The sequence below is a fragment of the Paralichthys olivaceus genome, chromosome 13 (assembly GCF_024713975.1).
Source record: "Paralichthys olivaceus isolate ysfri-2021 chromosome 13, ASM2471397v2, whole genome shotgun sequence".
Classification (NCBI taxonomy): domain Eukaryota; kingdom Metazoa; phylum Chordata; class Actinopteri; order Pleuronectiformes; family Paralichthyidae; genus Paralichthys; species Paralichthys olivaceus.
In genome coordinates, this window is record NC_091105.1 from 11,867,613 (window position 1) to 11,883,372 (window position 15,760).

At 40.3% G+C, this 15,760-nt stretch overlaps 1 long non-coding RNA gene across 1 annotated transcript in view; it reads right to left on the bottom strand.

The window, feature by feature from the left end:
* Positions 1 to 368: 368 nt before the first annotated feature.
* Positions 369 to 15,760, bottom strand: part of LOC109633517 (uncharacterized) — a 30,967-nt gene continuing 15,575 nt past the window's right edge. Inside the window, exon 4 of the long non-coding RNA XR_011245899.1 lies at positions 369 to 2,705. This is a non-coding gene — a long non-coding RNA (uncharacterized lncRNA). The remainder of the gene's footprint in view (positions 2,706 to 15,760) is intronic.

The window sequence follows — 15,760 nt, forward strand, 5'->3', positions numbered from 1 at the left end:
ATGGATCCAAACTAATTATCTTCCCATTAATTCTACAAATATCTTTATGTTGAATGCATATCCTCTTATCTGCCTCACACCTCGCATGTGTATTGTTAAGGGCCCAAGGTTGCGAGATACGTTCAATATGAATAAACTTGTTTGAAAGTGTCTTCTTCCAGACTTTATAATCTGGTTATATTTATATAACCGGACAATCACAGACATTCTCACATGTCGCGGATGCTGATCTGCATCATGGCAGCAACATTAATATATTCACTTCCTCTTTAACAAGTTGTCTTTAAACTTTTATTTTGAAAAGTTCTGAATGTGGGTCTGAAGATTGTGTCAATTGCTGAACAGAGCTCTGAAATGGCCAACGTGCAATTTATGATAATCATTCAAACTTATATCTAAACAATAAAGCAAATTCAACCTTTAGACTATAACATTTTCATTGCAGATAAACCAGGTAGGATTAACACAACTTCACTCTGCATAAACTGTTTATGGAAAGCTCTGCACACAATGTCCACGCAAACAATAAAAAAGTGACAGTATGTTGTAGAACAGTTCGAGGAGGACTCACTAATGACAAGGAATAACGCTGAGGTTTAGAACAGTTACCCTGGTGATGTAAATGAATAATAAGTCTAGTGTTGGTGCATCTCAGAAGTGTCAGTGAATTCAGGATCTTAGCATCAGGACTCACAGTTGAAATTCTGTTTTCTGTTTATTATTAATTCCACCTGCTATAATGGCCACGATTGTTTAAATCTGAATGGCCACATCCAAAGCATTATAAAGCCCACACCGTAGGTAAATGAACATGATTGATAGGGTGACAAAATATTTTTAAGCAAGGCTCTCACATGGATAAGGCTATTATAAGCTTATTACTGTCACACTTGGACAGGGTATAACTAAAACAGTCCATCGTTTTAGCAGGGCTTTCTATACACAAAAAAAAATCAAATGAAAAAACAGCTAACACGCTCAACAACATCATATGCACGCAAATGACACTTTATTCTGTGAAACCAGAAAGTTCATTTACAAAGGACTAGCTGTTGCAATCACAGCTCTAATGTAGTAGTGAGGAGGGAAAAAAAGGGTAATTGGTTTGGTAAAGATCGTTTTCCATCACACCATAAAGCACTACACAATAGAAAAGGTCGCCAATTAAGCAATCATGAATACCAAGTACCATAGCTGATGAAAATAGGCCAGTGGTTTAAATAGATTTGCAAGCAATTTACCTTTTCACAATGTTGGCAATCTGATGCAATTTGCTTGCAATTTTGTCTGCTTTCAGTAGTACTCCGAGCTGACACTACACAGTGCAAATGGCAAAGAGGACCACATAGAAAATGTAAAACTATCTTGGCCACATCAAGGTATCAGAATGGCGCTTCATCAGGAAAATTACAACAATTAGCATAAGTGCTCCAAAATCAACACTTTAAATGTCAGCGCCAAAGGTTGGGCCGCAGAGGAGCAAGGGTGTGCAATGTCCTCCAGGATGGACTTGCCGTGGAACGCAAAGCAATCACCCATCATCTCTTGCCGGTGATGACCCCACAATTGCTGTGACATTCTCTCAGGCCTGTCATTCTTGGTCACAGAGTGTTTTTCCTCTCTGCCTTGATTTCTCGCTGCAGAATTGCGACAGCCTCGCGTCTATTTCAAAGTCTAATTTTTTTTTCCTCCTCTTAACTTTTTCTTCATCGTCTCCACTCAGCGGAGGACTATTATGTATCTCAGGGTCAGGTCTGGGTTTAGATATCTTCCATTTCAATTTTGTGGGTTCACTGATTTCTCACATAGAAGATGTGAAATGGAAATACAGCAGGGACGGGAGCAAACCTTGTGGATCCTACGATGACCTGATGTAATATTTGATAAATATCAATAAACAAATGGTAAACAATATGTTTACTTACGTATTTATAATATTTTTCCTTCCTATGCAGATCATTTAACTGAAATACTTGTTTTCTGCCAGTGTAAAATGTTTACTCACTTTATGAAGAATATTTTAAATGAGTCTGTGAAATAAATATACCTGGTGCATTTATCTTATTAATAAATCAGCTCAGGACAACCTAATTCATTATATGAATACACTAAGGGAAACCTCAACCACAGGAAAACATTGTTAAAACAGAGGTTTTTAATTTATAGCTTAAAAGTCTGTGTCACATCCAGTATTTAATGTTTTTCAGCTACAGCTCACAATACAATGTAGCTAACAGACAGAACATGATATGGATTGGATTAGTCACTCATCAAATTGTCTCGGAGTTGACGGGAAGTCATGGGTTTGAGGTTTTGAAGAGCACATCTGACGTTTCTGGCACCTGAAAGGACACGAGTTACTAACACTCCACCGCACATGACAGGTCGTACCTGTCAGCTTTCAAATTAACCTCTCGATTTTAAAGGTGGCAAGGCGAGGACATCTCTCAGTTGTGGTTGAGTGTCTATGATAACCACTCAGCGTTGTCTTTGTGTCTCACATGGCGCCTTAAGGCACCACTCAAGCAGAACTTCTAGCTCTGGCCAGCAGCCCCTCCTCTCAGCTCGCGGGCTCTCCAGTTGAACTTGTCAGGGAGATTGCCAAAGGTGACAGATGTGTCGGCTGTCTGACTATGTCATGACAGAGCAGGAGTCAGACTGAGAGCTTGAGGAGTGGAGGGAGGAAGTTTGACTCTGTTTCAGAGCTGTAATGACAAAAAAGGGTTTTTCGTTTATTTGAATGAAGAAGTGTGAATTTTGGTAAATAATAATAATAAAAAACGTGTCAATCAGGGCAGATGAAGAGTTTCTTTTCCTGCAGACACTTGCAACTAAAATAAGACTCAAGTTTTCATGCAATTTCTTCTATAGGAAGGATGTAGTGTAGAAAAGAACCCACTGAATTTTGGCACGGATACGGATCAGGGGTCAGATCATTGAGAGATTTGACATTTTTCACTGATTTCCCAGGGAATAATTCATGGATCTTGATGAAAGAAATTAGGCACGGTGACTGATATCTAGCTGTGTGTGCAATTTGGTGCAGCTTGAATGAATTTAAGGGGACTGCCGGGCCCTGGTGAAGTTATGCACTATACTGAGTATCATTCTAGAGATGTTATATTGTTTGAATTCTGCCCTCTTGGCCACGTCTCCATTAAAAAAAGACTCTACATTGTTTTACCACGTTTGCATTCAGGGAAAAAATTTACATAATTTTTTATTGTTCAGAGCATAAAGCTTGGAAAATAAAAATGTTGCTCTGTTTATTTGTTCTCATTGTGAAACATTAACACGAATCATTGATTAGCTACTGAAATGAATTACCTGACACATTGTGATGACCAGTACAGGAGTTGACCTATAGCGATGGCATATTGTGTACACGATTAGTAGTGAATGAAATGAAACTGATAAAGTCCAGAGGGTCGATGAAATGTTGAAGAGGAAGAAAACGTTTAACATCCTGATAAAAATAAACTATAAGAGGATTAAGAAAGTTGGGTTTGATGCTGCAGTCTTAACAGTAAACTGTATTAAAACAACAAGTCACAGTGTGTGTGAATGAAAACACGACAGGTTGTAAGCATCTCCTGTGTCTGTTAATTTGTCCATATGGATTTCAGCTCATTCCATCTCTCTAATGCTCGACTTCTGTCAATAGCTGCTCAGTGTTGTCTCTTCCTCACTGAAGCTACATTTAATATTTACCAGCATCCGAGCCTTATTAAAGCAAGATGAATTAGCCTGGCTGCAATAGATTTTCTTTCAGTGCCCGAGAGTGAAAGAGAGCAAAGTGGAGCAGAAAGATGAAGGCAGGGAGGGGAGGGGGAGGGAGGCAGAGGAAGAAAGTTTGTGTGATCAGATGATCAGTGTGCAGGGGCCCGGCTCGGGAGCGGCCCCCAGTGTTGGAGGAGTTGTGAGCTCCCTGATGATGGGGTTGCACAGATGGGCTCGAGCCTGGCTCCCAGCTCGCTCCTTTGTATGGACCCTGCTCTCTAATTACAGCTGATGACTGTGTGTGTGTGTGTGTGTGTGTGTGTGTGTGTGTGTGTGTGTGTGTGTGTGGGAGAGTAAGGGGGGAGAGGGGGAGGGGTACTGGGAAAGGAGAGAGGGAGGAGGAGGGTGGGGGCACAAGCAGGTGACAGGACGAGGAGAGGAACCTGTGGCAGATCCTCGGCACCATCAGGCACAACGTAGCCGCAGTCTGACAGCTAATTAGAAACGACACGGATTTCTCCCAATGTAACAGATGTTGCCTAATCAGTCCAGCTCGGGAGAACCCTGCGCCAGCAACATTTCATGCACAATTTAACCATCTAGAAGGGATGAAATACTTAATGCATTGTAAGGCCAGCACAGCTGTTTCCCTCATCAGAAAATTTCCCAGTCAAAAATATGCATGTTTTATGTAACTCTAACCGAGTGATTATAATGCTATAATAGCTGAGAAAAAATTGCTGCCACACATCTGCCAAAGATTTCAGCTCTATCGGTTACCATAACACCGATGGAGCAAGAGAGCAAATGCAGATTTTTTTTTGAGACTTGAATATTTTTCTCTCTCTGACAAATAATCAATACGGTAACATGCAGCAATAAAGATTTTATCTGCAAATAAATCAACAACTGCTTTTTTAAAAAGAACTGAAACATATTCCCCTGTTTTTAAGACACAACCCCCTGAAAATGACTGACTTTAAACATTATAGTTTCATAGTAATTTGCATTTAAATGTCGGTGGAAATTAAAGCTTGGAGGCCACAAAGGCCAATTCAGCCATGTTTTTTTTTACCCCCACTGCAAACTGCTAATCATTATCTACACCATTTAAAGCACATTCTATAAATACAGATCTCTATGCCCAGAGGAAAGTGATTGTGATGGTAATAATATGTGCTATTTGCCAGACCACCAGATAAATGTAAACGTGTTTCCTCACTGTTCCTTTCACATCCAACATTCTCCATCCAGATCTTTTTCTTCCTATCTGCTCCAGTGTTTGCTGTATCTCCTCAACTCTGCATTTTTATCTGATGCACTGGATGACAGGTAATCTAGCTGAAAGTTCCAACAATTGCACACAAAGGAAAAAAAAAAAGCCCAGGCTGATGAAATCTGAGCAGTTATCACACTAACCATTACCTGTCAAGCCCTCCGCTTCAATTTAAGGGTGCATCAATTTTCTGAAGAGGAAATCAAGGGCGAGGAAGAAAAGCAGTCCAGATAAACAGTGACAAAGGCCCCTTTTCTGCTGCTTTTATTTATGATGGGATGTTGCTGTGTGGGGACCAGCGCAGGGGCTTTATCAGACCAACTGATACATCTCTGATAGCCAGGGAGTCTTCACCCTTGATGAAGTGCTGCACTTGCCAAAGAAGATTTCGAACTCAAATGACTGTCCCTCGCAAAACCCGCGGAGATATGGGAGTCCCTGAGCGGCCGCGTGCAGCCGCGTGGAATGACAAGCTGCACAAACAAAGACACAGGCTTGTGTGTAAAACTTGTTTTTTTCTAGTTTGTGTGAGAAAGCATGGATTCTACAGAAAATAAATAATCCCTGAAAATGGGGCAGTGATGTTTATGTGACATGTTGGTAACAGGTCACTTTGTAACTCAGTGGCACTTTGTCGCTTGCATTATATCTCTGTATAAAAGGACCAAAGAGTTTATTTCCTCCCCTTGTTTAAAAGGGGCCTTTAGAGGATCCATTTCTCTTTTCCATGTGTGTGCACGAAAATACAAATACACAGTTTTATCAAATGCACAATCCTATATAAGACTGACACATTATCATGACAATATAGAGCTGATAATGCTCTATGAAAAGGCAAAGGGCAGGTATAGCTAAAATTAAAAATCAAGAAAACGAATTAGTTGGAGTTGCACAAAGATACAGAGATTCAGACTCCACCTGTAGGTCTCCTTTTAGTGGATGTGTTAAAATCTATCTGCTCACAACAACTTGTGTCGTATCCAAACACAACCTGAGCTAAAGTCTCACAGGAAATTAAATGTTGAAGCATGACGAATTGTTAAATGTTTGATTTCTGATTCCAGAGCGAATGATTTTGCTGTCTGTCCAGAGAATCATTTTGTTTCTCAGAAAAGATACAGGATTAATATCTTTAAAAAAAACATCCATGGATCGAAAACTTCAGTGTGTGTCTCCAGGTTAATTTACATCCGTATATGAGTGGGATGCATCACAGCAGCTGATGCTTTGGCACCAATGTTAAGGCTTTATGGTGGGATGTTAAGGAAGGAGGTGGGACCCTAAGTCAATGGCCCTAATGTTGTGATAGATCTGTGTGTGTGTGTGTGTGTGTGTGTGTATATGTGTGTATGTGTGAGAGCACATACACAGACTAAGGGCTCCCATGCTGACAGTTAACTGAGTAGACAGAAAAGAACTATAATTAGATTCATCTACTGTTATTGACAGACGTGACAAGACTCCAGTCTGATCAATACACACACTCACCATATTGTTCCAAATACCAATAACTCCGAATATCCGTCTTCACTGCATTAGTTACAGTCAAATAATTAAATGTGCCCTTTTAACTATGGATGAGTTTGTGTGTCACTGTAATTATTTTAAAAAAAAACTATTTTTGGTTCAAATAACAAAGATCCTCATATATGGAAAATATCATTGTCATTGCAATGATAAAAAATTCAGAAATATTGAGCAAAAATATAGCTTTGAAATTTCTCTTTTGAATACATTTCTGGTCAAATTAAGGGGATTTGGCAACCACCAATTACTTTTACTGTAAAAACATTATGATTACTTAATGTATATATACTTTATTATTATTATTATTTTCTTATTGACGGCTATGCACCTACCAACACCAAGTCAAATTCCTCGTGTGTAACCTGTTACTTACTTGGCAATAAAGAAGATTCTGATTCTGATTCTGAAGAGGCTTAGAAACAAACTTTGATTGTGACCGATTGCACAGCAACCCTTCAGTTTGTGGTTTTCAAAGAAACAATGTTCTTGAAGGAAAAAAAAATGGTGAAAATCAAAATATTGAAAGAAACATTTTCCACGTTCACAGAGGAAAGGAAGACACTGTCTCCTCCATCTTAATCATGTGTTTGCTGTGGTTTATCAGTATGTACATGATATAGTGTTGTTGCATGAATGACTCTGGCCCACCACATCCCGCCCACCGAAAGCTTTTCACTGTGAGAATCCATTATGGACAATGCTAAACACTCTCCTACTCCCTGCCATTGACGTCTGACCCCCTCGGTATATTTTCCTCTATTCAGAATCACTGCTAGCTTTTTGTTTGCCACAACTGCCCCACTTATATTTCCACAGTCACTCTTGCATTGACTCACTCACTCACTCACTGAGAGCATCGCAGATAGCCTCGTGGTGTTTAGTGCATAATCGCCACCATCTATAAGCCTTTAACAATGCTGTTAAAACCAGCTCAATGGTGACATCTTAGCACCTGTCAGGGATGTCAATACATATTTTGTTCCAAGTCTCGTCACAACTTAAACTAATTGTTGTGCACCAAAATGAGAGACACGTGATAATTGCTGCCAATTACCCGACGACGAGGTCTTTGTCCTTGTACGAGTCAGGGTGGACATGTTGAAATTCATTCTCTATTCTATTTTTATTTGTTCCTTAACTAATGACTAAGTTATGCAGCAACACATGAAACTGACAAACCTGATTCTTTTCACCTCTGTGCCACTCTCACGTCCATCTGTCAAAAAACTGTCCACAAGCAAACGACCAATACTTATGACTATAAAAAGAAATAGAACACAAAGAGGCTTTCATGAATAACTATGCACAAATTTGCAGGAAATAAAGGTTGAAACATCAGTGAGAAGAAATGTGGGTTCAAAGTGAGATATTAAACAATTTCAGGAGAATGAATGCGTGAATGTGGTCACTGCAAACGGCCTTATTGTTCACGTTGGCTGTTAGCGGTCACTAAAAACAGAGGAGACGCTCATATTTGATAAATGATTCACATGTATTTTAATTCCGTCTGTCCTTTGACCTCCAGGGCTGGCTAATGTCTTTCGGGTCACCCCCTGCACACTCACACACACCGACACTGTCTCCATCATTCTCTCTGACACACACACACCCACGGGGAGAGCGGGCTACAGGAGTCTCAGTTAATGGGATTACCCCAGCAGTCCTCAGCCATCCCTAACCTCACCTCCAGGTCCCACTGTGGCAATCAGAGCCATCAGCATCCTTAACGCATCATGGAGAGTGCTTGTGATACCACGCCGTGGGGATCTCTGCTCTCTAACCTCTTAACACAGCAGCACTCTAACTGGAGTGACCTCTGCTGCTTTATAGAGCTACCCCCAGAGGAGACCTAAACGCAGAATCCACCGGGTCACAGTATAAGACACCATTAACCCGAAACCCCTAGGCTGGACTCAGTACATTTAAAAATCTCTCCTCCGGCAATCACAGCAGCATCAACACCTTGCTGGCTGACCCCGTCACACATGGAGCCCAGATACTCGATCTTTAATGCTTGGGTCACCTCTCTAATGGATCTGTATTTGTGCATCAGTGCTACGTGTTGCTGACAATAAAAAGAAATGCTAATTTTTTTGATGCTGCTTTGATACTGAAAACACGGGAACGGGTACACATTCCTTCCTATCCACACTCCCAACACGATTACTTAGAAATGAAGCGGAAAATGGAAGCGATTTATTAACGAGACATTAGAGGCACTTTTAATAACCTTCCCATCCTGCTCAGCAGGGAGCTGCGGATTACACCACACAGGTTTCGGTGACACCAGAAAGGAAGTCCCCCGCCGGGTGTGTGAAGAGCGCAGAGGGACACAATACCCAGCCTGGGGTTCTCACATCCCGCTCTGGGCCCTCACCCCAGGGGGAAGGACAATGGGTTAAAAAGGCATGAATGTCCTGCCTATCCAGGATATAATGTAGGTGGCTGCCACTGGGTCTGAATGGCCTGACAGAGCAGCGGAGGGAGAGGCACAAAGAGCCCGTAATAAAAGAGATTCCTCGGGTCAGTAAAGCATTGCATTCACTTTGGCCTCCACAGCTCACAGCCTCTCCTCTCACATTCACCTTTAGACTAAACTGCAACAGCTTGCTATAGAATATATTTAAAACAGCAAATCTATCAGTGAAGTGTTAATGTTGTTGTACTGTATAGAAATAAATCCAGGTATAAAAAATAAATCAACATTTTTAAATCATTATTATCACTTTTTAAAGAGAAACTTGTTGAAAAGGCAAATATCAAAGCTCCTGCTGATTTATAATAACTAATGTGAGTCAGAAGTTGCATTGTACATGATGGTATGAAGAGGAAATGTAAGGCGTTCATCGGAGCTTGTTTGAGTGCACTTAAGAAAAAGAGATCCAGGTTAAAAGGGAAAGTGTCACTCCCACTGAACGTTCGGGAAGGATTAGAGGAATTCCACAGTATCGAGTGACACATGTTCGTGCAGAAGTGTGAGAAATCAACACCTTGATGATTTCCCTTTAAAGGTCTACGCTCTCGCAATGAGTCTACACAAAAAGTTCTGCAAAGCGTCCAGCTTGATTCAAAATAATTTCCTAAGCCTGTTGGTTTTCAGAAAGTGGTTGTTTTCTCTCCTTTTTATTTTGCTGCACAAAATATCACTTATCCAATTCAAGCAAGTGTCTCCAGTGACTGCGTCGAGTGAATAACCATTTAAATGCGTAACCATTGTCCGATCCACGGGCTGGGACAATCAGATAATGCAGGGAGTCAAGGGATGATGCCCACACAGACACATGCCTTTACTGCACCCTTAATTTAATTAAAGTAAATAAACTTATAACTGATCTCGTCCGTGACAAAACACTGCTGAGGAAGCTAATTTGCTTCCTTGTTGTGGCTCCAGAAACAGATAATACTGTTTTATTACACAAAGGTCACCAGGGAAATTAACTTCTGGGCCAGCAAATAAAAGAAAGGCCCGGCACTCAGAATAACAAGTACATACTGATTACATTCAATCATGACAGTCCCAGTTGGATAGGATGCTGACCTTTCTGCCGTCTTGTCAGGGAATAAGATATGTAAACGCAGGACAGACCACTTACACTGGGCCATCTCTATGTTGTATTGTGGAAACAATCTGGCGAGGCAGCCACTACAAGGCCGATTGTGCAAGTTATCTGTTTGAAAGAAGTTTAATTTTAACAGTTGAATGGAAATTCATGGCTTTTTTTCAAACTCCAGGAGCCCTGAATTGGATTAAGAGCACACCACTGAATTCACAATGAGTGAACAAAAACGTTTCAGTGTCTTTGTCTCCAGTTTCATACAGCCAACGTCTCAGGGCATTATTAGTCTCCCTCCATTAAATTGATAGGACAGTTCCAGTTTCTTCTGCTTATATGAGACGATTTAGCGTAAATCGACAAACCAGCAATCATTCCACGATTACCTTCATTTCTGTTATTGTTTATTTCAGCTTCTACAACGAGCTGAATGTTTCTTTTATTGTACACTTTCATTTCATTTTGTCCACCTCCTGCTGGTGCAGTTAGTCACTGTCTCCCTCTTTCTCCATGATTGATGTTTACAGGTCATAGCAATACTCTTAACTCATTAGTTAGAAAGGGAAAGATGGGAGCACTTGCTGGAGTGAGATATTGCAGGGGAACAGAGGGAGCTATTTCAACGGGCAGACAGAGAAACTTAGCATCAGTGTGATAATGGCCCCTGAACTATTGCATGTTTCAATCAATGGAGACAGAAGTAAATAAAAACCAGAGGGGAAGATTCACCGGCATCGATCCCAGCTCAACACAGACCTTGCTGACAATCTATGGTCTGGGCCAGTGATGCTCCCAGTCATCCACAAAATCAATGAAACTCATCCTTTCAATAGCATCCAATTATTAGCACAAAGTAAAGGCAGCCTTCCACGATAAATCAGAAAACTTTATTGAAGAGGGTCACAGACAAGATGAATGCTAATTGGAATGTGAATAATGTGTGACACTAAAAAACATTACTATTAAAACAATCAGAAAGGATGTTTCCAACTTGGGTTGCATCTCATGGGAAGAATACTGTGATCATTTTGGTATTTAATTAAAAATCATTCCCCATAAATTTCAAACAATATTCAATTCAAACTCATCATCGAAATACAGTAATTGATAAATCCAATTAATCTCAAATCGGATCTGAAAACAAATTTCAGTCTAGCAAGCTGCACATATACAAGATATTATTAAACTGGTTCATACTTTTCTTTGACCAAAAACATGCCTGTAGTGTCAGTTATCTTGGATTTATCCAGGTTTGGGTTTATTTTTCTCTGCATTCTTGTCTCTAATGAGATTTGTAGCTGGAAAAAACGTAATGCCACCTGGACTTTGTTTTATCAATATCATGCAGAAACATGAATTATGACTACTCAATCTAAAGGACAGAAAATACCCCCAGACAACTTGATTATAGTTACTAAACTTTTTTATGGTTCCATTTAGCGATTCAATACTAAGATAAAGAAAGATTTCAGTCTTGGTTTCAACAGAAAAACACAGATTTGAAGAGAACCACAAATGAAACTCCATAAACTTCCATCACATTAGGGTGACTGCTGTAGTTCTGACAGGCTTCTAGGAACTACAGCAGTCAATAGAGGGCATAGCTCAGCCAAGGCCCAGCTGTCGATAGAGCTGCACCAACTTTCACACACATAGATATCAGTCCCCTAAAAATGCCTGATTTTTTCTCAAGAGCCATGAATTGTTGCAGCTAAAAAGCCAAAAAAATGCTTTCTCAAATAAAATAAAAAAATCCTGCATCTGTCCAGATCCACCTCATGTCTCGTCCTTCCACCAATTATTTTTGAAATCCGTTGAATAGTTTTTTTGTAAACCTGCTGACAAACAAATCAATGGACAGGGGTGAAAACATAACCTCTTTGGTGGAGGTAATAAAACCCAATGCAAACCCAATGGCAAGTGTTTCATAGTGGTAAGTGACAAAGTATGTTTTTAGTGAACTGATCCTTTAATAATTCATCCCTGCGTCTTGTAAGACGGCCCCCAGCCCTCCACTTCTCTTTTATGTGGTCAAATGATCTCTGGGTTTTCTCTGACATTTCATGAACAGACCAAATGCATCAACAACAAATTGGATGAATAGAAGTCTATATAACTACATCTTTCAGTTTGACACCATGACCAGCTGCATGTGTACCTCTCAGGACAGTCAGGTTTTTTTCTATTGCTCATTGTGGCGTATACATCAGAGGAGGGAAACAGCCACTGTTCCCCTCTGCTGGCTCCAGAGTAATAACCATTAATTTCCCATCATAGTTTGTGTTAATTAAAAAAGCTACAGGTTTAATTGCCGTTAAATGTAATGATGTTAGATCTCATGTTCACGTGTTCAGCTGCCGCCATCAGCAGCTCGTTACTCAGACTCGCTGGATTTAATCAGATCGAGAAGGAAGACTTGTCTCTAATTATCTGCTCCACTTTATCATTTAATCTTACTAAAACAGCTCCCTGCACGTGCCGCAGCCTCAACTTACAATAAATGAGCGTTGATGATGAAACGCAGCAATTAAGTGTTCTGCCAATGCAATTAATTGCTTACATGTGCTTTATTGTGTGTTTATTTAGACACTGTTTATTTCTTGAATATTGATATTTGCTATATCTGTTACTTAAAAAGAAAATTCAGAGAAATAAACGTTAAATGCAAAGTGGAGACAAAAGAAAGTTACGTTATATTAGCACAAACTTAAAAAACATTATTTTGTGTGTTACTATATCAACAAAAGCAACCACACAAGGAAAAGCGGAACAATATAATGTCAAATGCAGAATTTGATGTACAGCATTACTCAAATTATTAGTTCACCAGTAAACAACAGCTTGATCTTGGTTTACCAAATGTTAAACTCCAGTGCGTGAGCCATCTGAAGTCATTTTGCTGCAACAGTTTTGGTAAATGAGCCGTAAATGTCTTTTCCAGGACTTGATGCTCACCCACACTCATCAAGTTTTACAGATATTAAAAACTAATTATCCCCCTTTCTTCCAAAAATGGCCTCCCTACAGTATGCACTGCGATGTAAGAGTGCAAAACGAGCCAATGAGCAAGTGTACACTGAACGGGACAGTTCCTGTAGTCGGTGTGGGAGGACCGTGGGTATTACTGTGCTAATTTATGAGCCTCCTCCACATGTCATAAATCTGCTCTGCTCAACAGCTCATCAACACCACTGCAGTTATAGAACAGTATCTGGTAACTGTGCACACAAGATCAATCAAGTACTCTTCATCCAGAGATACTTTTGGGTGGTGTCACCATAAAGAGCTGCTGGAGAGCCGTCAATCTTGTGTTTCTCATTCGCTGTAATAGTTAATCATAGTGAGAGTGACATCAGATCCTGTATGAAGGGATACATGATAGATAAAGAGTAAAAAATGGCTCGTGTGCATGTGTATTGTAGTCATATGATAACTCACGTGATAAAACATCGTAAACACACATCTATGTTTTCCAGCCACCCCCACCCTCCTCTACAAGCTGACATCAAGGATTTGGCGTCTCTCTCCTCATTGTTGGATGAAGTGCTGCGAGAGCACACTTGCTCGTAGTATGGTCGGGGAAGAAAATCTGATTAAACAATTAGTGTCAATTAGCCCCAACCAAATCATTCCGCAAACAATTGGTCTCTAGTGCCCGGCTTAATTACAGGCGACTTTCAGCTCCTTATCATGAGCCATGTCGCCTGTGATTCATGTCCGACTCACGCCTGTCCCTCAAGCACCATCAATTATCCACCAGTAAACAAATCCACCAGGCAAAAAAAAAAAAAAAAGAAAATCCACAGCTCCAAGTCCCCGGCCTGATTAGCATACCTCTATGTATGCTTGTCAGCTGCTGTTCAACTACAAGGGACCAGAGCAGGGAAGTGATGAGGTGAACAGCCAGCTGATGAAGGGATAACCTGAGATGAGGATCAGGATGAAGAAAGATAAGGGGTCATGTTAACGTTTGATTTGAGTAAACGGCAAAACGTGATTTGTTGTGATTCTGCAGGAAACGCCATCTGGCTGAACTTATTGAATATAGGCACAGGAATTAAAATATGCCTATCACCTTTTTTTTTTTATTGAACTCTCGTACAACATAAGTGATCCGTCTTATGTGAGTCTCTGGAGATATTTTTGCATTTTTCTTGAAGTTTGAATATGTAAAAACAAAAGCATGCAGATACATCCACATCTCAGAAAGTGAGGTCAGAAGTCCATGATTTCAACACACACACGCACGCGTCCACCGAACCTACACAATGCACAAAATGTGTGAAGGGGAGCGACAGTAGGCGCGATGACATGTTAAATTACCCTGGTGATGTATAGCTTAATGAACCCCTTGTGTTGATCACGCTCCACATTAATCAACGGCCATGAACAGATTCCCTTATTTTCTCAATGCTGCCTTGATAAACTGCAATTTCATTTAACCTTGGACAGCAACTTTAATAGCTTCCACAGGACAACTGTCAATACTTCCCTGGGTATACAGTGATTAAATTGCAAGGCGAGAAGTGTGTCCCGGCTTCCTCCCCGTGCTCATCCTGCCCCCCACCACCACCACCCTCATCCCCACCCCCTCTTACTTCAAATCACAATTTGTACTTTCTCGCTTGCACAGTCTGCACTTAAACAGCAAAGTAAAAACTGACATTTTTGGTTTGTTTGTTGTGGCTTTCCTTTAAAAACCTAAAAAACATAAATTTGTCTTTCATGATATTATTGTATTTTATAGGAAAAATCGGTTGATTCTTAATGGATTATTCGGGTTCGCATTTTAAAAACCGATAGTTGCTACACTTTTCGGTTGTACCCTGTTGTTAAGGTGTCGTTTCCTCTTAAGATTCTGAGCATATCTTAATTCTTAACAGGCCTATAATCTTTAAGGTGACAGCATGTGTCCAATACTTTGACATGACGAAGGTGAGCAGTCTCTAGGGCTAATATTTCAATCACACTCTTTTTTTTCTTTTCTCTATTCTTTTCTGAATTTCCTTGTTGTCCGTGAGCGCGATGGACAGGATAAAACAAGACGGTGACAGGCAGTGACCTGAGCCCTGTCATAATGATTTTCTGTGATATCCTCCACCCTTGTCAATTTAGCATAAATTATCAGCCATGAAAGGCCCGCGGGCTGATTAAAACCAATTGTCTGGGTAGGGAAGGACAAGGCAACCTCTTTATTGTATGATAAACTAAGTTAATGGAAGAAGACAATCTCCCCTCTGGGAAATCGGAGTGACTCTTAATTAAAGCGTTGTGTTTTCTCTGCTGGGTAGAAGCACCTTTCTGTTATTCCAACATGCACTTGAGAGAAACTTTAATGATAATGTGACAGATAAGTCAGGATGGGAAAAAATATACATAGTTCTTCTTCCTGCATGCAAAGTATGATGTATTTGAGCAGCTTACAAATACAATCAACGTCAATCACCCTGAACAAATGATGCCACTGTGTGTTTTAACAGATTGGTTCAAATCAAAAAACACATCTCTGACACTTGGTTGATTACACGTGATCAAAAAAAGACACATTATCACCTCCGGAGAATGTTTCATTATCACATCTGCAGCGGAAAAGATTCAAGTTGTGTGTAACGTGTTAAATCAATGTTTGTTGTGCGGCTTCCTCTGTGCTCGGGGAACAATACGAGTTTGCCTTACTCTTGTG